General features: G+C 40.8%; 1 long non-coding RNA gene across 1 annotated transcript in view; it reads right to left on the reverse strand.

Annotated features, from left to right (window-relative positions):
- The window catches only part of LOC124075573 (uncharacterized), a 47,444-nt gene that overhangs the window by 4,927 nt on the left and 16,256 nt on the right, over positions 1-26,261 (reverse strand). Inside the window, exon 2 of the long non-coding RNA XR_006846099.1 lies at positions 24,431-24,513. This is a non-coding gene — a long non-coding RNA (uncharacterized LOC124075573). The remainder of the gene's footprint in view (positions 1-24,430; positions 24,514-26,261) is intronic.

Consider the following 26,261-nt stretch of genomic DNA (forward strand, 5'->3'; position numbering starts at 1 on the left):
AACTCATGTTTTAAAAGTTACTTATGCCATGGAAATATTTCACTCATTTAGTGTTAAAAAAAGAATGAAAAAGAAATGTGGAGCATAGAATGATGTGTTCAAGATGAACATGATCCATGATCATGTCTGACAAGTGGAGGATTTTAATTTTGTTCTTTCTTGTTCGTTTCTCAGCTGCACTCTCTTGAGTTATGAGGCAATAAGGAAGGCAGGAATCTAGTCTGCATAGGAGACTGGAATGGAGGGTCTCATGGACAAATAGACACGGAGGCCTGCTGGGAGCCATTAGCCAAGTAGGTATGACAATTTCCTTGCCAGCGTACCCCATGTTGCAGTGACATTGAATGTAGGTGACCTTGCTCAAGGACCAAGGCGGATTAGGGTGTTCCCGGTTTAAGATAATCGGGTTTAGGGCATTCCCAGTTTAGGTTCCAGGTTTAAGGTTTAAGATTATTCCTGCTGGGAATAGGGCGTATCCTGCTGCCTGAGTTCCCCTTGAGTTCTCACGGGATTCAGACAGTATTTTTTGGGAGATAGAAGCCCAGTGGAGGAATTTGGGCAGAGAACGTGGATTTGGGCAGAGAACGTGGATTTCCCCAGAAAGTGATTGTGAACAGCTGGTGTGAGTTCGGGAATAAAGAGTTGCTGTTTGAATCTACAAGCTGTGTGGTGGCTCGTGATTGTGTGCCCAGCCAGACTGCGGCATTTGTGCCCAGCCAGACTGCGGCAGAGGCCCCCTCAGAGGCCTCCACCCACCGCTCACTGCTCAGGGCTCTCTCATCCTGTCAGTCCACAAATTCCTATTGGGTGATTTCCACCTGCCAGATGCTGTCCATCTCCAGGCATATGGTCACAAATGATACAAACTTGGTCCCTTCTTTCATGAAGCCACGCATCTGATGTTGCCCAAGTCCTGTCTCTGTCTGTTTTTCTCCATCTCTCTCTCCTGCTGGTACAAATGGCTAAACTCTTTCTACTCCACTAATTCCCCTCTGTGGCTTCTGCTTCTGTGTGGGTTCTGCTACCTCCTCCTCCCTGCATGTCCTCAGGTCATTGTGTCCCCTACCCACTTAGCATTCTCAAAGGTCTCCTATTGAAGGTCCCCAAGACACAGGATCTCATTGGCTCAGTAAATCACAGAGCAGCCAGATAATGCTCCATGGGAGCCAAGCCCATGGTTTGGCTGCCATTGAGACAGGTGTCCCCCTGGTCCAGCCAGCCAACTGGGAACAGAGCCACAGGCACACAGTGTGGCAGACTGTGGGTAAGGGGGTAACTGTGAATGTGGTGGGCTTGGACCATAGCAAACTGTTCCCTGACAGTTTGTAAAATTTAGAACTAATATTCTTTATAATAGATAACTGCTACTTTTCAAATTGGAAATGGGAGAGAGTAAAATATAAGGTTTTATAAGAAAGAAATATATTTTCTAAGAAGGATATCAAACACTCTGGCATGTCCTGACTGATTATATAATCAGGGAGCAATTGATCAAGCTAACTCTCTGCCAAGGAGCCGAGGGCAAGGCTTGAAAGAGCTGAGAGTTCACTGCGGCCAATGAACTTGACCTGTGGGAAGAGAGGATTTGGAGAAAGGTATGGAACACTGGAAGCCTTGAGCAGGGTGGAGTGAGGGAGGAGGGCTTGGAACACAGGCTCACTTAGGTTCTCTCTCTCTCTCTCTTTTGCTATAAAAATATCCTGATTTCGTTTTGCCTTCTACAAATATAACACTTTAGCATTGGCATATACTGGATATTTGTAATGATTTTTAAGAAAATTATTATTTAAAAAAGTCTTTCCCGTTCTATTGAGGCATGATTGACAATTTTAAATGGCATATTTAGGATGTATAATGTGATATTTTATCATATGTTTACATTGTGAAATAATGAGCACAATCAAGCTTATTAGCGTAGCCACCACTTCACAAAGTTACCTTTATTTATTTTGGTAATGAGAACACTTCAGTGTGTGACTGCAGTTAGTAATAATGTGTTGACTATTTGAAACCTGTAGAGAGAACTGATCTCAAGAGATCCTGTGTTCTTCTTTGGCCTAGAACAACCCTGAAGGTGATTGGAACCCCAGGAAAATATGGCCACCCTGTCCCTAACAGAGGTCACGTTGACCAGATTTGCTATTTTTTTTGTTTTGTTTTGTTGTACTGGGGATTGAACACAGGGACACTCAACCACTGAGCCACATCCCCAGCCCTTTTTTATATTTTATTTAGAGACCAGGTCTCACTGAGTTCCTTAGGACCTCATTAAGTTGCTGAGGCTGGCTTTGAAGTCACGATCCTCCTGCCTTAGCCTCCCGAGTAGTTGGGATTACAGGCATGCGCCACTGTGCCCAGCTAGATTTGCTATTTTTTTTGAAAAGAATTTCTATGGTAATTTACATCTCACATATCTTCTGAACACAAAGAATCCTTCTACTTGCTAATTCCAACTATTTACCTAATTCTGTTATTTTTCTATTCTCATCACTGTCTAAACATAATTGTCCACAGTCATAACCAAAAAAATTTGTGTTTTCATTTTTTTATTTGCACATCTTTCCTATGTGTTGACATGACCCATGAATTTATTATTTAATAAATTTAATGTCTTTCAAATAAATGTAAGATAATTCCCCAAAGGTTAGGCATTGGGATTGCTTATAATTTTTTGCTATTAGAAAAAACATAACTTGGAAATCATTAACAAAATTGGGGCTGTTCCCTTTTTCAATCAGTAGTAACCACATTCTTTTAAAAACAATTTTGTTTTTTGTTTCCAATTATAAAACCAGAACATGTTTATTGTAGAAGTTTAAGAAAACATAAGCTACTTGAAGGATTTATGACCTACCTGGGGCATAGTTATAGACTCATCTTTTATTTTCCTAGGTGGTGGAGACTTAGTTTATAGCAATTGGGGTCTCTCTATTTCATTTTTGTATAATTCCAGGGGTCCAGAAGAGGGGAGTTCTTACTCCAAATGCATGATGGAGACAATGCTGAAGAGTCTAAGTGATCTGCCAGGGGCCTACTCTGTGGTCCTAACCCTCTGGCTAGCTTCGGGGGTCTTTTATTATTTTATCTTATTTTGGGGGGGTAGTGGGGATTGAACTCAGGGACACTCAACCACTGAGCCATATCCCCAGCCCTTTTTTGTATTTTATTTAGAGACAAGGTCTCACTGACTTCCTTAGTACCTCACTGTTGCTGAGGCTGGCTTTGAACTGGTGATCCTCCTGCCTCAGCCTCCCAAACTGCTGGGATTACAGGTGTGTGCCACTGCACCTGGCACCTTTTATTTTTATTTTTTATTTTTTCCCCCAACCTTCTAAACTTACCTTTCCAAAGAAGGTGCTAAGTCTGGAAGGGGAGCAGCCTGAACGCTACCTTGAGTGGGTGTCACACCCTGTAGAACTGCTGGATTAACTGCTGAGCCCACATCAACAGTCCTGACTTCTTCCCCAGTGAATTGGAACAAAACCAATTCAACTGGAATGTTCTAGGGGCACTAACACCTAAAAAGGGAGTGTTAGTAACCCCTATGTATATTTTTCCTTTTTCCGAAGGTTATGGTTTAGATAATAATGTGTCCCTCCCTCAAAAAACCCTCATAGTTTATTCAAAGCAGGAGTGTTCAGAGGTGAAGTGATTAGATTATGGGAGCTGTGACTTCATCGGTGGCTTAATCCATTTGATGAACTAATAATTTGAAAGGACCAGTGTGTACTGGGTGGTAGCTGTAGGCCATTGGACATGACTGGAGGAAGTAGGAGAGTAAGAAGGCCTTAGGGAATTATATTTTGTCCTGTGCCTCATCTCCCTTTCTCTGCTTCCTCACTGACAGGAGCTGTCCTCTGCTGTGCCCTTACACCATGGTGTTCTGCCTCATCTTGATCCCAGAGTAATGGAGTCAGCCTACCATGGACTGAGAAACTCTGAAACCATGGGCCCCAAATAAACTTTTCTTCTTCTGAGTTGTTCTTGTCAGGTATATCAGTCACAGTGAAGAAAATCTGACTAACCACCAGCCCACAATTCAGAGCTCTATACCTCGTAAAATACTAAAGCTTGCTACTTCCCAGTTCAGATAAAACCGGATAAGGGACTCAATTCTAACCCACAAAATGTTTAAGGAAATTTCCTATGCCAGATCTTTGAGGAAGGTTTCCCTTTTTTGATCAAGAGACAGAAGATAAAATCTCTTTTTTCCCCTTCCTCTCACTGCAAACATGGATATGACATCTAGAGCTACAGTAGCCATTATGTGACCATGAGGTGATAGGCATGAGTCAACAGAAAGAAATTTTCAAAAAGCCATTGAACCAGTTTAAATAACGGTCTATGAGTAATTATATTTAAGCTCCTCTAAGTTGAATTCTTTTGTTAATTGCAGCTAAACCAATTCCTAACAGATATTTTTGTTATTAAAAGCAGTATTGGAATAAACAATTTATAGGAAAATCTTTGCACACATTCTTATTTATTTTTCATAGGATAGATTCCCATAAGAAAAATTAGGGCATATTATGGGATTAGTAGCATCCCCATTAAATTTAGATGAAGTATTTCAGAATGTAACAATATTTGGAGATAAATTCTTCAAAGAGGTAGATAAGTTAAAATGAAGTCTTCAGATGGCTCAAATCTGGTATGGTTGGCATGCTTTTAAGAAGAGGAAATGTAGACAGAAATAAGTACACACAATTAGAAAAGATCATGTAAAAACATGGCAAGAAGGTGGCCATCTATAATTCAAGAAGAGAAGCCTTAGAAGAATCCAACCCAACAGATACCTTGATTTAGACTATATAGACATCTAGTCTCTATAACTGTGAAAAAAATATGTCTTTGTTATTTAAAACACCCAGTCTGCAGTTGCCCATTTTAATGCCAGCCCTTACAAACTCATGAAAGTTACCAAAAATATTTTTCCACATACAAACTAAGAATGGTCGTGTCATAAAATAGGTGGATTAAAACATTCCAATTTAATGTGTAGTAAGTGTTCAGTAAATGATGTCTTTATTGTCAGGAAGCCTGACAACAGAATTTTCTGGATCAATTATTGCCTATATTCAGCAGGGGAATTAACTAAGCCCTCACTGTTCTCAATGAGGATGACTGAGCTTAAGGTAGCTGCAATATTATTTCAGGAGAGACAATGCTATGTGTTCATCAAACCTTCTTCTTTTCTTGTGGACACAGGCTACATTTACCAGCCCCTCCCGATGGCCAGGGGTGCCATGACTAGTTCTCACCAATGGAACAGGAGCAGGAGTGAAACGTCATTTCCAGTCTCTTAGGCCATTTAGATCAGGTGTTTCTCTGCTTTCTTTCTCCCACTCACTTGATAAGAAAGAATGAACGTGCAGGTGGCAGAACCAGAGGAAGTAATGTGACCCTGAGTTACCTTTTGAAAGAATGTCATGTAAGAGAGTCACCTCACCTTCTTGGGCAGGAAAAAAAATCCTTTGTTGAATTAAGTCATTGAGATTTCAAGATTCCTCCTTAGGGCAGTTATGTCCACTGACTCTGACTAATGTAATCTAATGTTCTCCTCCATGAATGCACAGCAAGAGTAATGCCATCACTAATAACAGGGATTGAGCAGGGGAAGGTGCAAATTAATGGTGAAATTTCAACTGGTTAGCTGGAAATTGATATGGTTGGAGTCAAATGGGAAGAAGAGGCCATTCTGTTGTGTTGTTGATATTTTCATGGGTGGATTGTTTGGTTTCCTCAATCTTCTCTGGATTATGAACCTAAGGCAAGTTTATCATCACCTGCTGAAAATATACAGAAAGTGGGTTCAGAAGTCTCCTCTGTTACATTTATCCCTTCTAAGGCTTAGCTCAGAGATGTGATTATTGATGTTGGAGTCACTTATGTTTACAAAAATGTCTAGGAATACACATTCAAAAGAGCACCCATGTACTCAGTACTGAGGCAAGATGGAGGGCACAGGTGGACATTGGCATGGGGCAGGAAGGGATTGATGAACCTAGGAACTACGTCTGATATCTTTGTACCCATGACCTCCTTGGATTCTCTCTGATAACTGTAAACTTTCTGGGAAAGATGAAAACAATCCTTTGGTGATACAGTCATACAATAATAATACAATATTATTCAGTCTTCAAAAGGAAAGATACCTGACACATGCTACAACATAAGTTTTTTGTTTTTGTTTTTGTTTTTTGCACTGGGGATTGAACTCAAGGGTGTTTTGCCATTGTACTACATTCCTAGCCCTTTTTATTGTTTTGAGATGGGGTTTCACTATTTGCTAAGGGTCTTCTGTCTCCATCTCCCAAGTTGCTGGGATTACAGGCATGCACCACCATGCCAGCATGAATGAATCTGACTGACCAGTCACCAAAGAACAAATATTATAAAGTTCAACTTGTTCAAGGTTCCTAGCAGAGTCAAACTCATGAAGGCAAATGGTAAAAGGGTGGCTGCAGGAAGGGAGGCCTGGGAAGTTCATGTTTGATGAGTTCAGAGTTTCAGTCAGGCAAAATGAAAGAGTTCTGGAGCTGGATGGTGGTAATGACTGTATAACAGTGTAATGGTAGTCAATGCCACAGAACTGTACACTTAAAAATGGTTAAAATGATGAATTTTATGTTATATATCTTTTATTACATATAAAACATTTTAAAACTCCTAAATATTTGCACAGCCTTCTCATGTAAGTGATCTGGAGGGATAGAGGAACATGGCAAATGTTATCAGGATACAGAGAAATATAATAATCCTTCCCTTGAGTGGTTTGAAATCTGATTGATGCTGTCATTTAGATTTTGTATATCCCCAAAGGTCTTGTGTTTAAGGCTTGCTCCCAGCCCCCAGTACTATTAGGAAATAGTGGAAGCTTTGGACTGGGGTCTAGTGGAAGGAAGTAAGGGAATTGGGGGCATGTCCTTGAAGGATATATGGGACACTGGTGCCTTTCTTTTGCCCTCTTTGCTTTCCTGCTGCCATGAGGTAAACAGGTTGCTCCACCACCCTCTCCCCTCCATGATATTCTGCTTCTTGCAAAGGCCCATAGCAACAGAGCCAAATTTTCATGAACTGTAACATCTGAAACTATGAGCCAAAATAACCTTTTCTCTTTTTAAGTTGATTTTTTCAGGTATTTCATTATGGTAACAGAAAACTGACTAACATAGCTGGGGAGATATGAATTCAGCAACAACTGGTAAAGTGCAAATGCAAAGGAGAGAAAAAGGGAAGCAGTATAAGAACTCAGAGGAGGGAGATGTTAGGGTATCTGAGGGCTTGGATCCAGAACCATGAAAGAAGAGCTACTCCATCTGAGCCTTAATATTCTGGTGGAATCTTAAATTTGAAAAGAAGTGGGGAGTGAGGCAGAGCTCAGTGTGGTAGGGGCTGAAAGCAGAAGACTTTCTGGGGCTTGGTTGGTGAGGCCTTAGAAGATTAATCTAGTCAGAGTGCAGGGTTCCTACTGAGAGGAGAGGGAAATGGAGTTGGATGCCAGACTAATGAGTCGATGCTATAGATGGTGAAACTCATTAGAATTAATTTTTTAATTTAAATGATCATTAATTTAAGAATAGTTTTAGACTTACTAAAAAGTTGCAAAGATAGTACATAGATTTCTCATAGCCTCCTTACCCAGTTTCTTTTAATGTTAAAACCTTACATTCCTATGGGACATTTGTCATGACCAATGAGCCAGTACTGAGACACTATTATTAACTGATGTCCATAGTCATTCAGATTTCATTAGTTTCCCCCTAGTGTCCTTTTCCTCTTCTAGAACTCAATCCATATACCCACCCAAATTTGTATCCATCCAAAGTAGCAAAATAATACAGAGTTCCCATATACTATCCCCTCTCTTCCTTGATCAGGATAAATATCTCATCTTGGGTTTGATACATTTGTTACAATAAATGAGCCAATATTGATATAGTACTATCAACTAAAGTCCATGCTGTATTTAGATTTTCTTATTTCTATTCTAGGATCCCACCTTCCATTTAGTTTTTGTGTCATCTTAGGCTCCTTTTGGTATAACAGTTTTCCAAACTATCCTCAACTTTAATGACCCAGACCATATTGAGGAGCATTGCCTGGGTATTTTGGAGAATATCCCTCACTTTGGGTATGTCTAATGTTTTTATCCTGGTTAGGCTGGGGTTATGGTGTTCGGAGGAGGACCACAGAGGCAAGGAGCCCTGCTCTCTCACTGACTCAGGGAGTGTGTACTTTCAATTTGCCTTTTCCCTGTAGATGTCATCTCTGATTACCTGGTAGAGGGACTGTGTGTCAGGTTTTCCAATACAAAGTTATTTTCCCCCTGCTTCTACCCTCTACTCTTCCAGTGTGAGTTGTGAATGTGGTATTTTGGATACCCATAGTTGATATGCTTGACTTTAGGTGGGGATTGCTCAGGTATAGATGCTTCCCATGAATCACTGCATGAATTGATGACTTGTCAACTTTAAATGGGGCTGTGTCCCGATAAACCCACTGTAGGTTGAAAATATTTTTAAGTCAAATGCATTTATTCAGCAGGATGCGATGACACATGCCTGTAACCTCAGTGGCTTGGGAGGCTGAAGCAGGAGAGCCTCAGCAAAAGCAAGGCACTAAGCAACTCAGTGAGACCCTCTCTCTAAACAAAATACAAAATAGGGCTGAGGATATGGCTCAATGGTCAAGTGCCCCTAAGTTCAATCCCCAGTACCAAAAAAAAAAAGTATTTATTCTACTAACCTACTGAACACGAGAGCTTAGCAACTGTCCACTGTGGTATTGGTTATTCCCCTTGGTAGTCACATGCCTGACTGGGAATTGTGACTGACTGGGAGCTGCTGCCCTCCATCACAATAGTAGGTTGAGCCAAATACCACTAGCTTTGGAGAAAGACAAAATTCGAAGGACAGTGTCTACTGAATGTGTGCATTGCTTTTGCAAATCTGAAGTTGAAAGCCATTAAGTTGAAAGTCATTCTTAGTGGGGCACTGTGTGTATTTATTCCCCACATAGATTCCCATTTGACTGATGAGGTCACTGAGGCATAGAGAGATTACATAATTTGCTAAGGTCATGTAACCAGGACCAACCTCACATCTGAAGCCAAGGAGTGTTGCTCCAAAATCTACACTACCCCCAAATCATCCTGGTGGTGAATTTGTGCAAGGAACTCAGCACATGCTTGGGCATCTGAGGACAGATTCCCCAGTGCCACCTCTGTAGGTTCTGCTTTGGTAGGCCAGAGGCAAGGCCCTAGAGCCTGTATTTTATCAAGTTCTCAGTCTGTGTGCCACCAGATTAAAGGACAGAGAGGCTGGAGAGCCATGTGGGAAGAGCTGGTCACCATGATGAGGTCATTAGGTCATGGAGGTTGAGACTGGCCTGGAATATCAACCATAAAAAAGAGGGGGTGATGAGCAGGTTCTGCTGAGCTACATGGAGTGGGCATTGTCCTGACTGTATGTGAGAACAAGCAAGAGGCAGGTGGCACTTGGTCTTGGCAACTAAGGGGGATATCCTTATCTATGACAAAAATACCGAGTCTAAAGGGGAGAGTTGTTGGAGAAGAGATGATGAATGAAGCTTTAAATCTGATACTGAGGTAACTGTTGGGAGACTTGTGAGCCACATGGAACTCCCTAGAAGGGATCTCATAGACTTTAAAGGCACCAAAGGTGTCCCAAATATATGAATTTTCTGTGGGACCACAGCAGGATAAGGGACAGAACATTGGAAAATGCCCTATGTAGACCAAGGTGTAGGAAAGAGCAATACTGAAGGAAGCCCAGTCTCCCCCGAAACAAAAAATGAACCATCAAACTCTCCACTGTTTATGGGCAGACCCCCCATGGTTAGCGGGAGAGCATCGGACCTGGAAAGTGTTCACACAGACAAGAGGAACGCCCTCGTCCCAATCCTGTTGTTGGAATGACCCCTTGTGTCCTCAGGGGCTTGATCTCCCAACACAGGGGAGCAACACTGATAGCTAATCAGAAGGTGTCCTTGACAAGGTGCCACCATGCCATTCCTCTACCTTGGATTCTTGAAGGGGGCCTTGCAGCAGCACTTGAAGGGAAAGCCAGTGTGCCAGCCCTGAGTCACAGTCATGGGTCCTCTTCCTTGCTCTAGGGCTGATCTCCTTCAGTCCTCACCTCTGGCACCTGCTGGGGCTGAACTAGGGCCAGAACCTGTTTCTGCACCTGCTTCTTCACTGACCTGAAAAAACCTTTTCTCTTGTTCCCAGAACCTACCTGCCCGAGGGATATGGCCGTTCGTTGCTCAACGGGCTGGCGACTCCTCCAGTTGGTTCTAAAAGCAGCTAACTTGGATGGGTCCATGGCAGCCTTTGCTTTTGGCAAATTCTGTCATTAAAGAGGCAAAAGAAAAACCAACCCATACATTTATGTCCTTTTGCTGCAACCTCTTTAGGTCACTTGTAGAACTATTAAGAGTTGGACAGTCTGGTAAAGGGATTCCAGAAAAAGCTACAATAGGTTGTCAGTAGATTTCCCCTAGTATTTAGGTTTCAAACTGTTGATATCAGCAACTTTTTGTTAATGTTGTTGTCATGCTTTTTTATTATCAAATATTTCAAAAGTGTAGAAAATTATGAGTAATGTAAAGACCACCACTCTTCATAATTAGCAGCTTATTTAAATCTTCACATCTTGGTATATTTGATTCTGATGATTAAGAAGGGAAATATTCTTATATTCTGTATTTTTACATGCCCTCCCCCTTTATTATTTTTTTTTGTAGTTTTAGATGGACAGAATACCTTTATTTTTTTGTTGTTTATTTTTATATGGTGGTAAGGATCAAACCCAGTGCCTCATGCATGCTAGGCAAGCACTCTGCCACTGAGCTACAACCCCAGCCCCCTCCCCTTTATTCTCATTCAAAGCCCCATGCTGACATTCTGAATTTTGTCACATTTCTTTCCCTGGGAAAATTCACAAACTTAAAAAAACTCACTATTATTCTGTATTAATGTTCTGCCACAATTTTAGTGGACAGTAGAGCAAACTGATTCACTTTCGTGTGTGTTTAAGATCTACTCCCTTAGCAAATTTTAAGTTCAAGTTTCAGCATTACTGACAGAGAACAGATAGATATGAACCATGGGAACATGAGGTTAAGGGAATATTTCTAACCATAAACTCTGTGAGAGTATGTTCTAATTAGAAACCAGTCAGCATGGGCCAAAGTGACCCAGAGGTATCATGTACAGTGGGGACTTGAAAGTCTAATGTCATGCCGCTGCCAATCAGAAATCAAGAGGTGAACCTGGGAAGGACTTTCTGGAAATTTCCCTGGAACCTCCAATAAATCTGGAAGGCCAGAGTGGCACACTGTCCCTCTCCTTTCTGAGAGGACCCACTCTTTCCCTTGAAAGTATCCCCTTTCCCCTTTTCCTATCACTTCAGTAAACTCAGGCCTACTACTCGGAGTGGACATGTCTGAAATCTTTATGGCATGATCACCTGCTGAGAGCCGTAGCCAAGTAGGACACATGGCATTTTTGATTGAAAGGTGACCCTGCTCAGGGATTAGGGTGGCTCCAGGTTTAGGGTGGATCCTGCTGGATTAGGGTGGCTCCAGGTTTAGGGTGGATCCTACTGGGAATAGGGCGTATCCTGCTGCCTCAGGCGCCCGCTCCTTGAGTTCCTGTTGAGTTCTCGCGGAGTTCTGAGAGAATTGGTACGCAGAGCCCAGTGGAGGAAGTGTATTTTCCGAGAACGTGCGTGTAGAGTGTCGGTGAGAGTTCGGGAATAAAGAGTTGCTGTTTGAATCTACAAGGCGGTGTGGTGGCTCGGTTATTTTGTGCCCAGCCAGACTGCGGCATTTGGTGGCCCGTGCAGGGAATGTCTGAAGCTTAGAGGTAAGTGAAATTGCTCACCCCTGAGGGAAGGCGAGAGAATGGGTGACCATTTCAAAAAACAATGTGTTCTTGTTTTAATTTATTTTGTTTTTGTTTCAAGCTGCCTATCCCTAGAACTTTCTCAGGCAAACTGGGAAAAATGGTTGGCTTGAGGTTTTAAGTTTTTCGGCCCTGAGGAAGAGAAAATTGATACGATTTTTTATTCCGTTTTTGTTTCATTCAGTTTCTGTTTTGTTTTGTGTTATCTTATTGGGTTGCGTTACCTTTATAGTAGATTAGAAATTAGTAAAAAACAACCCAAAAGAGTGTTAAGTAAATTGTTAGAGGTTCAGACCATGGAGAAAGACATTTTAGATCAAGCAAAAGAGAAGGTCTCTCGAGCTAGTCAGACAGAGGAAGAAAATTTAAAGGAAAAGGGGATATTAGGAAAAAAGCTACAATAGGAGGCTGCTACTAACTCCGTTCTATCACCAGAGGGCATAATTCAACCAACAGCTCAACCTATGGAGACAGCTGAGTGGCCCTCAACCCCCGTAGTTGATAAATGGGATCCTGAGACAGGACCTCAAAGATTAGCATGCCCTGTACTTGAGCAGGCAGGAGGGCAGCGAATTCACTGTGCTTTAGATTTCAAAACAGTGAAGCAGTTAAAGGAGGCTGTAACAACCTATGGTCCCCAAGCACCCTTCACGGTAAGCATGGTCAAATCCATTACCAACTTGGACATGACGCCAGCAGATTGGGCTAGCATGTGTAAATCTGTGCTAAATGGAGAAGAATATTTGTTATGGAAGGTTGCCAATGAGGAATTTTGCACGGAGACAGCTAGGCGAAATGCAGCAGCCAGTTACCCTCAAAGAAATCTAGATATGTTGTTAGGAAAAGGACCTTATGAGGGTCAACGACAACAAATTGAATATGATCCTGCTATATATGCACAAATTGCTGCAGACACAGTTAGGGCATGGAAGACTTTACAAGGACATGGAGATTTACAAGGTCAGTTATCTAAGGTAATACAGAGAGCTAATGAACCTTACGCTGAATTTGTAGATAGGCTTATTCAAACAGCTGCCAGAATTTTTGGGGATACAGAACAAACAATGCCATTAATAAAACAACTGGCTTATGACCAAGCAAATCATTGCTGCAGAGAGGTCATTAGACCATGGAGACATGAAGATTTAAACACATATATTAAATTATGTAGAGACATTAATGAACAAGGGCAAGTCTTGGCAGCAGTACAACAGGCTTTAGATGCCAGGCCAAAAACATGCTATAATTGTGAACAAACAGGACATTTTAAAAGGAATTGCCCCATAGGAAAAGGGTTTAACAAAACTAGGTATCAAAGGAATAGAATACCGGGTATTTGCCCATGATGCCGTAGAGGGAAACATTGGGCTAATGAATGCTGTTCTCAAACCACCATAGAGGGTACTCCCTTATCAAAAAACGGACAAGGACCAGGTATTTACCCATGATATCGTGGAGAAAGGCATCAGGCTCCATTGCCAAAAAACGGACTGGGGGGCCCAATGCTCCGGGGCCCACAACCACAAATATACGGGGCAGTGGAGGAACCCAGCAACACCATCAGGGTAGTGCCCAGGACACATTGTCCATTAAATCCCTCATCAGACAAACCAGAGGGAGCGCAGGGTTGGACATCTGCGCCTCTGCCAGAGCAGTACTAACTCCAGAGATGGGAGTTCAAATCATTCCCACAGGAGTAAAAAGACTTCTTCCCCAAGGAACAGTAGGCTTATTATTGGGATGCAGTTCTTCTACACGAAAAGGACTTATGATAAGTCCTGGGGTAATTGATCCCGATTATGTAGGTGAAATAAAAATTATAGCTAGTTCTCCAAGAGGTATATCAGTAATTTCACCAGGAGATAGAATAGCACAGTTATTAATAATACCCAGCCTGCATGATAAATTTTCCAGTCATAGTGTAGAAAGAAGTTCCAGGGGATTAGGCTCCACAGATGTAGATTGGGCTATGCTGTCTTTAAATTTAGATTCTCGCCCAATGCTAAAACTAAATATTCAAGGACATGAATTTAATGGGCTACTGGACACAGGTTCTAACCTTAGCATCATATCTTGTCAAGAATGGCCAAAACATGGCCATTACAACAAGCCACTCAAACGCTTCGAGGCCTAGGAGTGGTGACTAATCCCCATAGAAGTGCAATGGTATTAGATTTGAAGGATGTGAAGGAACTATACAGCCATATGTATTGGATCATCTTCCTATAAATTTATGGGGACGAGATGTCCTAGATCAATTAGGTTTGACATTAACAAATAACATCAATCCTAACATGCCCACTACTAGGGCTAGACAAGGCTTTAGGAAAGAAAAAAGATTAAGAGAACAAGAACAAGGCATAACAGCTCCAATTCAAATAGATCAAGGAATAAATAGACATGGATTGGGTTTTCAGAAGGGGCCACTGAGACAATCAAAATTACTTGGAAATCAAAAAGACCAGTATGGGTTCCTCAGTGGCCCCTGACTAAAGAAAAGATACAAGTAGCCCATGACCTGGTCAAACAACAATTAGCAGAAGGACATATACAACCTTCCATATCTCCCCATAATACTCCCATTTTTGTCATTAAAAAGAAATCTGGTAAATGGAGATTATTGAAAGATTTAAGAGCCATTAATAATGAGATGGTTATTATGGGACCTGCTCAATCAGGGATTCCCCAATTGTCTGCTTTGCCAAAAACCTGGTATGTTTTAGCTATAGATATTAAAGATTGGTTTTTTTCAATTCCAATTCATCCCGAGAATAGTCCACGTTTTGCATTTACTATCCCTGCACTAAATCATGAAGGTCCTGATCAGAGATATGAATGGAAAGTACTCCCTCAAGGGGTGGCTAACAGTCCAACTATGTGTCAAATCTATGTTAACAAAGCAATCCAGCCACTTAGAAATCAAAACCCTGAACTACAAATATTTCACTATATGGATGATGTATTATTGGCACATAAAGATAAAAACACATTGCTAGAATGTTATGCCACACTTACAAATTTATTAAAAAATTATAATTTAGAGATAGCAATAGATAAAGTCCAATTAAATCTTCCAATTAATTATTTAGGAGTTCTATTATCCTCAACCATGGTCTGTCCACCAAATATTCAAATACGAGTAGATCAACTCAGATCACTTAACGACTTTCAAAAGTTATTGGGAGACATAAATTGGATAAGGCCTTATCTAGGCATACCAACAGGAGAGTTGGGACCTTTATTTGATATCCTAAAAGGTCCATCAGATCCAAATTCACCCTGCATGTTAACTCCTAAAGCAAGAAAGGCATTAAAAATTATTGAAACATATATGGAAAATATGCATTTGGATAGAATTGATATAAGTTTGCCTTTATTATTTATTGTACTACCAACAAAAAATATTCCTATAGGAGTATTTTGGCACGAAGGTCCATTATTGTGGTTACATTTATCTTATTCTCCTAACACTATTCTTACTAGGTATCCTGAGGCTGTAGGACAATTAATACTCAAAGGAATAAAAGCAGCGAAGGGAGTGTTTGGAATTTCTCCCAATAAAACTATTACTCCATATACTATGGATCAAATTGATGAGTTAGCTAATGAGTTAAATACTTGGGCAATAATCATGTGTAACTCTAATGTTTAATTTGATAATCACTTACCATCTAATCCTTTGTTGTCTTTTTGGTCTAAGCATCCTGTAGTTTTTCCAAAAATGACAAGAAAAACCCCTATCATGAATGCTCCAAATATATTCACTGATGGGTCAAATAATGGTACAGCAGCAGTAGTTACCCCTGATCAAACTTTTACATTTTTAGTACCCAAACAATCAGCTCAAAAGGTAGAGCTTAATGCAGTTTTACAAGCTTTTGTGATGTTTAAAGATTCTGTATTTAATTTATTTTCTGATAGTCAGTATATAGTTAATGCTATAGTATCCCTTGAAGATGCTGGTAGGATTTCCCCTTCCTCTACTTTTTTCTCCTTGTTTTCCACTATACAAAGTCTAATCTGGGACAGAAAAGATCCATTCTTTATAGGACATATCAGGGCACATACAGGATTGCCTGGAGCCCTTAGTTTGGGCAATGATTTAGCAGATAAAACTACACATGACATACATATTTTCTCTACACTAGAAGAAGCTACAAATTTTCATAAAAGGTTCCATGTCAATGCTAATACTTTACAAAAGCGTTTTAAAGTAACTAAGGAACAAGCCAGACATATAATAAAACAATGTCAAAATTGTGTGATCTTTTTACCACAAGTTAATCTTGGAGTCAATCCTAGAGGATTGATACCTAACCATATTTGGCAGATGGACTTCACACACTTGCCAGAATTTGGAAAATTAAAATATTTGCATGTTACAGTTGAGACTTCTTCCAGATTTTTGATGGGCTCCCTTCATGCAGGAGAAAAAACTAAAGATGTTATAGCTCATTGCTTACAAAATTTTGCCACTGTGGGCGTTCCAAAACAGTTAAAAACAGATAATGGTCCTGGTTATACTTCTACCTCTTTTAAACAATTTTGCTCATCATTTGGCATTATTCACATAACAGGAATTCCATACAATCCTCAGGGACAAGGCATAGTTGAAAGAGCTCATCACACTATTAAAATGTACTTATTAAAGCAAAAAGAGTGAATTGGGAAGGGGTATATATCCCCCAAAGATAAACTTAAAAAAACTCTTTTTACTCTAAACTTTTAAAATTTGGATTCATCAGGGCTCAGTGCTGCGGAAAGGCATATGTGTCCAAAAAATATACATAAGCCTAAGGTACTTTGGAAGGATATTCTAACAGGACAATGGAAAGGTCCTGACCCAGTGATTGTCTGGAGTCGGGGTTCTGTTTGTGTGTTTCCACAGGGAGAACAGCAGCCGATTTGGATTCCAGAGAGACTAACCAAAGCGATTTCTACAGACCAAAAAGAAGATGATTTGACTCAAATCCATAACAGCTGATATCCAGAGCTCCAGCTTGGCTATTCTTACATCTGCGACAGTGATTAACCAGGATGCTTTTTTCAATATCTATTTTATTATTGCCTTTTCCCACATCATAAAGTTTTATTTTATTTTTTGAGCTCATAAAGACCTAGGTTAATGTTTTTCTGATCAGTTTTATTTTTTGACTGTGGAGTTTTTAAACATTGCAATGGAGATTTCACCTGTGTAAAGCTATAAGGCCTTTACTATTGTCTTATGTGTTGTACGTTTGTGTGCATTCTTGTGTTTTGTGTTGTATGTCTGTGTGTGCGTATGTCCATATATCATATATGAGGAGCGCTCATGAAAAACTGGATCTGAATTTTTTTTTATTCACGTGATTTTAATGGTTTAATTTAAATTAGGTAAACAGCTGTTGAGGATTGTTTTAATATGTGAACAAATAAGGAGGTTAACAGATCTGTTTGTTTACTTTCACCTTTCCTTTTCATTATATTTAATAATTCTCTTCAGGATAATGTAAATTGTTCAGAAAATTGTTTTCTTAGTACCTGTTGGAATGTTACATTTTTTTTTTTTTTTTAGCATCATTGCCAAAATTCCTATCTTCATCCCAGTGCCGGTGAAGACAAAGATAAAACCAAACTACAGCTTCTTCGATAGCTATCACAGTAAACTGTATAAACTGATGCATCAATGAATAATAACTCAACAAGTAATGCTCAATCAAGGAGTTGATTTACTTTGGGAGGAAATGGACATATTGATAGATTCCTCCGCTTTGAACTGCTTACAGAACTTGCCTGGACTATATATCACTTGTATACATTGTGAACTATCTGTTGGTTCAGCGAATTGTGGTAGTGCTGGCCTATTTTTGCTGATGGTGTCACCGGTGATACAATTTTTCCAAAGGAGCCGTCAATTGGCTTGGTGTCGTGGCATTTCTGAATCCTCCTCCCTTCTGCTAGTGATGGTCTAAAATTTGGGGGCCAACAGAGGTGAGGCAAAGAACCTCACCCCCCACTGGCACCACGGCCAAATTTGGGGGCCAATAGAGGTGAGGCAAAGAACCTCACCCCCCCACTGGTGCATAGGCCTATCCACAAGTATGGCTGTATGCTGGACTGGTAGTCAGTGACGGGTATGATCCAATTGCAGTGGTACCAACCTAAGACAGGAGGCTGACGCCTAGAGATCAGCTCATCTGATGACGGGTAAGGACCATATGTTGTATTGGACAACCTAACAGGCATGGTCCCAAAGCCACATTGCTTGTTGTTTAATTAATCAGAAGCGGGGAGATGCTGAGAGCCATACCCAAGTAGGATGCATGGCATTTTTGGTTGAAAGGTGACCCTGCGACGCATGGCATTTTTGGTTGAAAGGTGACTCTGCTCAGGGATTAGGGTGGCTCCAGGTTTAGGGTGGATCCTGCTGGATTAGGGCAGCTCCAGGTTTAGGGTGGATCCTGCTGGGAATAGGGTGTATCCTGCTGCCTCATGCGCCCACTCCTTGAGTTCCCGTTGAGTTCTCACAGAGTTCTGAGAGAATTGGTAAGCAGAGCCCGGTGGAGGGAGTGTATTTTCCGAGAACATGTCGGTGAGAGTTCGGGAATAAAGAGTTGCTGTTTGAATCTACAAGGCGGTGTGGTGGCTCGGTTATTTTGTGCCCAGCCAGACTGTGGCAATCACCAAGAATTGGGGTGAAGAGGGGGTCTCTGTGGCTGCCTCATCTTTATGGCAGGACTCTGCCTTGAAACATTATTAGCATAGTCTTTGTGCTATACATTAGATCTCCAGAGTGTATTTATCTTATACCTGTGTCAACATCTTGATTTGATTTCAGTATAGACTTGAAGCCATTAGAGTCTAAGGTGTAGAGTAGCAGAAAGTTAATTCTTGAGAACAACTAATTTTTGACAAGTTGCTCTTAAATAGAACAAGTACACTGGAACTTTGTCTTCTTGCTCACTCAACAAGGAAGCATTTATTGTGTGTCTGCTGTATGCTAGACAAACAGTGGTAACAAAATTAGACCTGATCCTGGATCACCTAGTGTTTTGAATCCAGAGGGAATGATGGCAGTTATTCAAATAGTTACACACAATAAGTGTATATAATTGTATCCAGCTACAGATTGAGGTATGTTCTTCAAGTCAAAGTGACACAGTTTGATGAAACAAAGACCCTATCTCAGACTAGTGTTCAGGAAAAGTTTGATGCTCTTACACTTTGAGTGGAACTCAGATACCTGAGGAAAAAACCAAGAAACTAAACAAGAGGAGTGTGTGTGTGTGTGGGGGGGGGGCACTGGGGACTGACTCCAGGGATGCTTTGCCACTGAGCCACATACCCAGTCCTTTTTTTTTTTTTTTTTTTTTTGAGGCAGGGATTGCTAAATTGCCTAAAGTGGCTTTGAACTTGTGATCCTCTGCCTCAGCCTCCCGAGTAGCTTGAATTACAGTAGCTTGAATTACAGGCATGTGCCACCACATCTGGAAAGAGGATATATTTTTTTAATTAGCGAAGCTGTGTATTGTTAAATGTATTTTCTTTTCAAATATCAGCATAAATGAAGACTCCTGTCATTTAATCCCTGAAAGTAGCCCTGGTCTTCACACAGTGGGTGGAAACACACACTCAATGAGATTGTGAAATAATCTGAAGAAATCTAAGCACTCATTCACTTAGGACTCTTTCAGTTGAAGTCACCCCTCAACTATTACTAAAATGGAGGCATATTGAATACAGATCCTGGCTCAGAGATGGTAAATCCAGTGTGGGAAACAGAAGGAAAAGTTGGTACTACTGTGAATGCTGATCATCATCTAGGCAAAGGGCCAGAAAACTGCTGAGATATGAATTATAATCTGCTGAGGGGTTTCTAAAATAAGGTAGGTAACTAGCTCAAATAAAAAGCTAACTATTCACCAGTGTCTAAACGAAGGCATATAATTTTGCTACCAAAGTAGAGAGAAAGATAGGAATATTGACAGTAGAATGAGTGGAACATGACTTTCCTGTGTTCTTATCCGAAGACATGACCAGTATAACTCCACATCAGGTACAACCATAAGAATCGGAAGTTATACTCTATGTATATATGAAATGTCAAAATCCATTCTACTGTCATGTATAACTAAAGAGAACAAATTAAAAAAAGAGAAGAATATCAATTAAATTCAGCCAATGCTACAATAATACATTACTGTCTGTTTAGTGTTTATAATGTCCAATTACAGTCTGACTCTCAATTATTTAGGTATCTTCCAGGTACTTCTGAGTTAAATCCATAGATAAAAAGAATGTTAGAGTAACTTATGAGAACTTAAAGTTTGGTTAATCTACAGTTACCCGAGTTTTGGATTTCACAGATTGATAGAACTTTAAAAATGAATTTGGAAGACCTAACTTTTTATGTACTTGCTATGGTTTGAGTGTGCCTTCCAAAGGCTCATGTGCTGAAAACTTGGTCCCCAGCGAAGCAGGGTGGAGAGGCAGGGGGACCTTTAAGAGGTGGGGCCTAGTGGAAGGTAGTTTGGTCATTGGAGATGTCACTCTCAGAGGGACTAATGTAGTTCTCAGAGATCCCAGTTCCCATGATAGTGAGTTATTACAAGGGCAAGCCTGGCCCCTGATCCTTCTGGCTTCCTGTTTCACCATGTGACCTCTTCCATATGTGCTTCAGCCATTGTGATGCCAACCACCACAAGGCCTTCTCCAGAGGCCAAACAGATGGGGCTGTCAGATCTTGGACTTTCAGCCTCATAAACTGTGAGCTAAATACACACTCTTTACTTAATTAAGTGTCCTGCGTTTGGCTTTTTTGTGAGAGCAACTGTTTTAGTCAGCTTTTTTCACTGCTGTGACTAAAAGACCCAACCAGAACAATCAAAAAGGAAAAAAAATTATTTGAGGGCTCATAGTTTTGGAGGTCTTAGTCCATAGAAGTCTGGCTCCATTCCTCAGGGCTCAAGGTGAGGCAGAACATCAGAGAAGAGTATGGAGGGGAAAGCAGCTAACATAATGATCAGGAAGCAGAGAGAGGTCTCCACTTGATAGATACAAATGCATATCCCAAAGCCAAGCCCCAATTCCCACCTCCTCCAGCCACACTCTACCACTTTAGTTACCACTCAGTTAATCCCTATCAGGGGATTAATTCACTGATTGCATTAAGACTCTCATAACCCAATCATTTTTCCTCTCAACCTTCTTGCATAGTCTCACACATGAGCTTCTGGGGGACACCTCACATCCAAACCAGAACACCAACAAAATATGGATTTCTATATTACTAAAATAAAGAAATTGAAAACACTGATAATCCATATCTATAATTTATATCTCAAGTGAATTATAACAGAGGTTACCAGTATTTTAATAGAAATAGATCAGCTTTATCAAGAAATCACTACTCCATTTTTGTTTTATTTTATCTAGATCAACCTATGAAAAATTAAAATTCCTTCTCTGTCTAGCACCAGATGGCTTTGAGGACCACTTATTTAAATCACACTCACTGTCTCACTTCATAAGCAAGGAAATTGAGGCCCCAGTGACCACATGCATTGTCCATTATCTAGAGAAAGGCTTCTGAATCCAAGTTCAATGCACCTGCTGTCTGCCCTGTTTTCCTGGATGCCTAAAAGAGCCAGTGAGGGCCCCCAACTCTTTGCTGATATGATGGGCAGCATACTATCCTGCAAACCATAAGGGAGGGTGGATGAGCAAACAAGAGACTGTTCTCTCTGCTGCCCTCTGGGAACTGTATTCCTTATCTGGTGTGTTAGTCAGCTGTTTGTGACTGTAACCAAAATACCTGACATAACAACTTTGAGGAAGAAAGGTTTATTTTGGCTCACAGTTTCAGAAGATTCAGTCCATGATCAGCTGATTCCATTGAGGTGAGGCAAAGGTCATGGTGGAAAGGTAGGGTGGAGGAAATTTGCATAGCTCATGATAGTCAGGAAGCAGAAAGGGAAAAAGGAAGGGGCCAGGGATAAGATATAGTCCCCAGGACCTGCTTCCTCTTACCATGCCCCACATGCCTACAGTTTCCACCATCTCCCAGGAGTCCATTCAAATTATTAATTCATCAGATGAATTAATCCACTGATGAGGTTAGAGCCCTCATGATCTAGCCACTTCCCCACCTCTGGACATGCCGCCTTCAACATATGAGATTCTGGGGACACTTCATATCCAAAGCTTAACATCCGGATTGTCAGACGAACTCTCCCTCAAATCTAGCACTCCCGATTCTCAGGTACACTTTGGTTAGGCACATTGATTCTTTCAGACCATTGGAAAATACTTTGTGCAGCACTAATTCTTATAACAACCATCCTTCTGCCTCCCCTCTCCATAAGGACTGTTTCAGGACTTGTGGATTTAATTGCTTATGTTTTTAGAGAACTGAATATTATTTCAAAAGTATTTCAGGATGTTCAAAGTTTTGTTGCAAAGTCAGAGTTTAAATTAAAATAAAATAAAGATTCTCCGGTGCTGGTAGAATACCTCATTTGGGAATTTTAGTTTTAAGCTACAGAAACTGACTCTGGTTTATTTCTGTGGAAAAGAACTAAATGAAAAAGGATGTTGGGTGGTTGGCAGAATTGGAAACTTAGACTTGGAGACTGCATTGCTGAGAATAACTACCAAAATCATACCTAAAGACCTTTGGTGCCACTGGTGGTATGAGAGGCTACCAACAATGCTGGCTGACAGGTGCTTCTAGAACTTCTGCAGCTGCCGCCACCCGTCATCAAAATGGATGTTGCCCTGTTCCTCTTTCCTCAGATCAGAACCTTCTAGCTTAAAGCCTGGGCTATGATCATCTGATTAGCAGAGCCCAGACCTGAGCTGCAAGGGAGTCAGGGAAGTTGAGTCTTTAATTTTTGTCCTTTATTATACAAAGCAAGCTTTTCATCAAGAAGGTAGGGGATTCCCGAAGTGTAAAATGCTGGGCAGCCAAAAATAACAAAAGAAATGACAAGAATTTCTTTCAAATTAACACCTCAGGAAGTTGGAGAAGCAGAAAATCTCTGTAATAGCAATAAATAAAATCTATTGCCTTCTGCCCATATTTAACAATTATTCATATATTTTGTTTCTTGCTTTAGAGAATCCTATCCTAACAGATGCTCAGTACCTGTTGATGAATACCTTTGGGTACTTCACAGCAACTTGTTGGAATTCTCTTTTTCTTAGGTGAGTGTGTCGAACCCAGCGTCCTTCTGGGGCCTTCTAAGCTGTGACAGGATGGGGTGTATCTGGCATTTACAAGCTAGATAGGGATGCGCTGAGTAGGTTCTTCCAGGACAGGGCTTGTTCAGGGCTTGTAAACCACATTGGAGAATTCTCCAGGTGGAATTTCATTTCTGTCATTAAAGTCATTATTTTTCCTTTCTGTCATTTACTTTGGGTTCACTCTACCCAAAGTCCTCACAAGTGGAGAGTAGTATGAAGTCATTCAATAATGTATGTTTCTCAGATCCCTAGGTGGAGTCTCCAGGCAAGAAGAATTCAAAGTGGGCCTTTCCCAAGACACAGAATGCCCGCAAAAGCTGACACTGGATCAGGTTTCCCAAACCTTCCCACTAAAATGCTCCTGAAGGCTGACAGTGAAAGCAAATAAACCCAGGAAAGGGTGTGGATAGAAGAAAGACTAAAATCTCTTCTAACTCAAGTTTCTTCTTTCAAATCCATGGATTTTGGTAACACACCAGTATCTCTCCATGGGGAATATGCTGTGTGCAGCCTGGATTTTGGACCCTGGAGCAGGAGTACCACCATTTAAAGTTGCCAACAGTTTCTGGAGCTGAGATAGAGGCTCTAAAGGCATTGGAAGACTCCATGTATTTTGAGAGACCCAACCAGGAGGGGTGTTTGGGCAACACATGTGAGCTAGGACATGACCATCATTCTGAGGGAGATTCTGAATCCTCTGTGTGCCCTGGTTAGTACCAGAGTAACTATACCCCTGCAAAGTAAGAACTCCTATTTTGTTTTTCTCCCTGAATGTGGCTTTAGCCTTGGCAGGAAAACTTTGCTGTGCTTGGGCAATATTTGTGTGTCTTGCTTACAGGAAGTCAGCAGCCAATGCTGGACTCTTCCCAAGGACCTGGTCTCTTCCTCACCTCCCACTGCAGGGAGATGGTGACAAGAACCAGCCCAGATGTGGCATGGTGCAACCTGGACTGATTTTTTAAAAAAAAATGTGATGTAGTAAGTATAACACAAATATGATCATTTAATTCATTTGTAAATATGCAGTTCTGTGGCATTAAGTATATTTATATTAATGTGCAACCATTCACCAGGATCTATTTCTGGAATTTTTGAAAAGTCTTTCTACCTGAAATTTTCTCTGAACTCATTAAACATTACCTCCCAATCACACCTCTCACCAATCCCTGGGAACCACTATTCTACTCTGCCTCAATTAATCTTCTAGGTACTCCATATAAATGGAATCCCATAGCATTTGTTCTCTTGGACTGATTCTTTATGGCACCTGAGACTTACCAAGCTGAATCTTGTGAAATGCTTCATAATTTTCTCCAACTGGCAAGTACGTGACCAGACCCTAGGTCAGAGTGGATGTTTCCCTATGAACAAATGGATGTTTCTGTTATTAGTCATCCTAAAGAATAATTCAATCCCAGAGTAAGAGAAAAATGGGGGGACTGAAAATAGGGAACAATAACTTTTCTCTCTGGGGCTTATTTGGCCTTCATTCCAAGCTGTAGTCATATCTAGGTATTCTCATAGAGGGCAGAGAGGTTTAAGGTGGTATAGTGATACCTTGCATCCATGGAAGGAAGACTCTTGGGAGGAGTACCATGATCTCCAAGGCAGGTAAACCCTTCTAGTGCAGGTATATGTTAGCCTCTATGTTAGTCAGTTTTTCATTCATCACTGTGATCAAAATACCCGAGAAGAACAACTTAGAGGAAGAAAAGTTTATTTGGGGCTCATGGTTTCAGAGGTTTAGTTCATGATTGGCCAACTCCAGTGCTCTGGGCCTGCAATAAGGAAAAAGAGTATAGCAGAAAAAAGCTTCTTAGCTCATGGCAGCCAGGAATTAGAGAGAGGGAGAGAGGAGCCAGGGACAAGATAGAGTCTAAGGCCACACACCTAATGACCTCCTTCCTCCAGCCACATCCCACCTGCTTACAGTTACCACCCAGAACATTATTCTGTTCAAATTATTAATCCACCAAATGAATTAATCTATTCTAATAACCCAATCATTCCACCTCTGAACATTCCTGCATTGTCTGACACAAGAACTTTTAGGGAGACACCTCATGTCTGAACCATAACACTCTCTGTGTGGTTTCTCACTTATTTTCAAGTCTCAGGTATACTTTTCCTTACAGTCAAGCACACCTCTCAGTTGAGCTGTGTAGAATGAGCGAGGAATACATCTTTTTCATATGGTCGAGTATGGGAGGCATTGGGCATCATTAGCCAAAGACACTAGACTTGATGGGACAGATTTGTCATGAACTTACAGAGATCCGAAGCTTCACAATTGCAGGAACACAAAGAACAAAAACAAGGCAAGATGTCTTTGTGTGCAGTATTGTATGCAATTCTTTCAAGAATCCTTAGCAATTCCATCAGGAAGCCTGGTGTGAAGTTACGACATCATAATTTTGATCTTAGAATTATATTCTGCTTTTTGGACACAGGATTATGAGACCAGGGACACTAAATTAAACGTGTTTGACTTGATATGATGGCCATGAAAATTATTTTTCATGAACTAAAGCTGTCCCTCAAGGAGCACATGCAGTGTGTGTACCTCTACTCCTCCCCCAGCTAGGTGTGCTCTAGTTGAAAACGCAGAACTCTTGCTTAATTATGAAATGCAAATAAAACTTTATCTTGTGCTCAAAATATTAACAATTTATATTTTAAGGTACACCATGTTTTCCATTTTTTTGAAACTGAAGTCAGAACTGATATCTTGGGGACTATATCAACTTTGTGCCTCAGCTCATAGCAGGTAGGAACTAGAAAAAGGGAGAGAGGAGCTAGGGACAAAATATGGTCAAAAGCCACACTCCCAATGACCTACTTCCTCCAGCCACATCCCATACCCAGCCACAGTGCAAGCATTAAGTCAGCAGTCATTTGGAAGGAGAAACAGGGATTGCAGCAAGTAGTAAATATTAAACCATGTAGTAAAAAATAAAATTATGAAAACTGGGTTTTAGTATTTATGAAAAGTGATGGGCTGGAGGTAAAGTGCTCATAGAGAAGTCATGACTTCAGGACTTCTGGTGCAGCAATAGATTTCTAATCATGACTTGCAAAATCCTAAAGATAATAAAAATCTTCTTTCTAT

Source organism: Marmota monax, unplaced genomic scaffold, assembly GCF_021218885.2.
Source record: "Marmota monax isolate L192 unplaced genomic scaffold, Marmota_monax_Labrador192_F-V1.1 WCK01_AAM20220418_F8-fsc00113, whole genome shotgun sequence".
NCBI lineage: Eukaryota > Metazoa > Chordata > Mammalia > Rodentia > Sciuridae > Marmota > Marmota monax.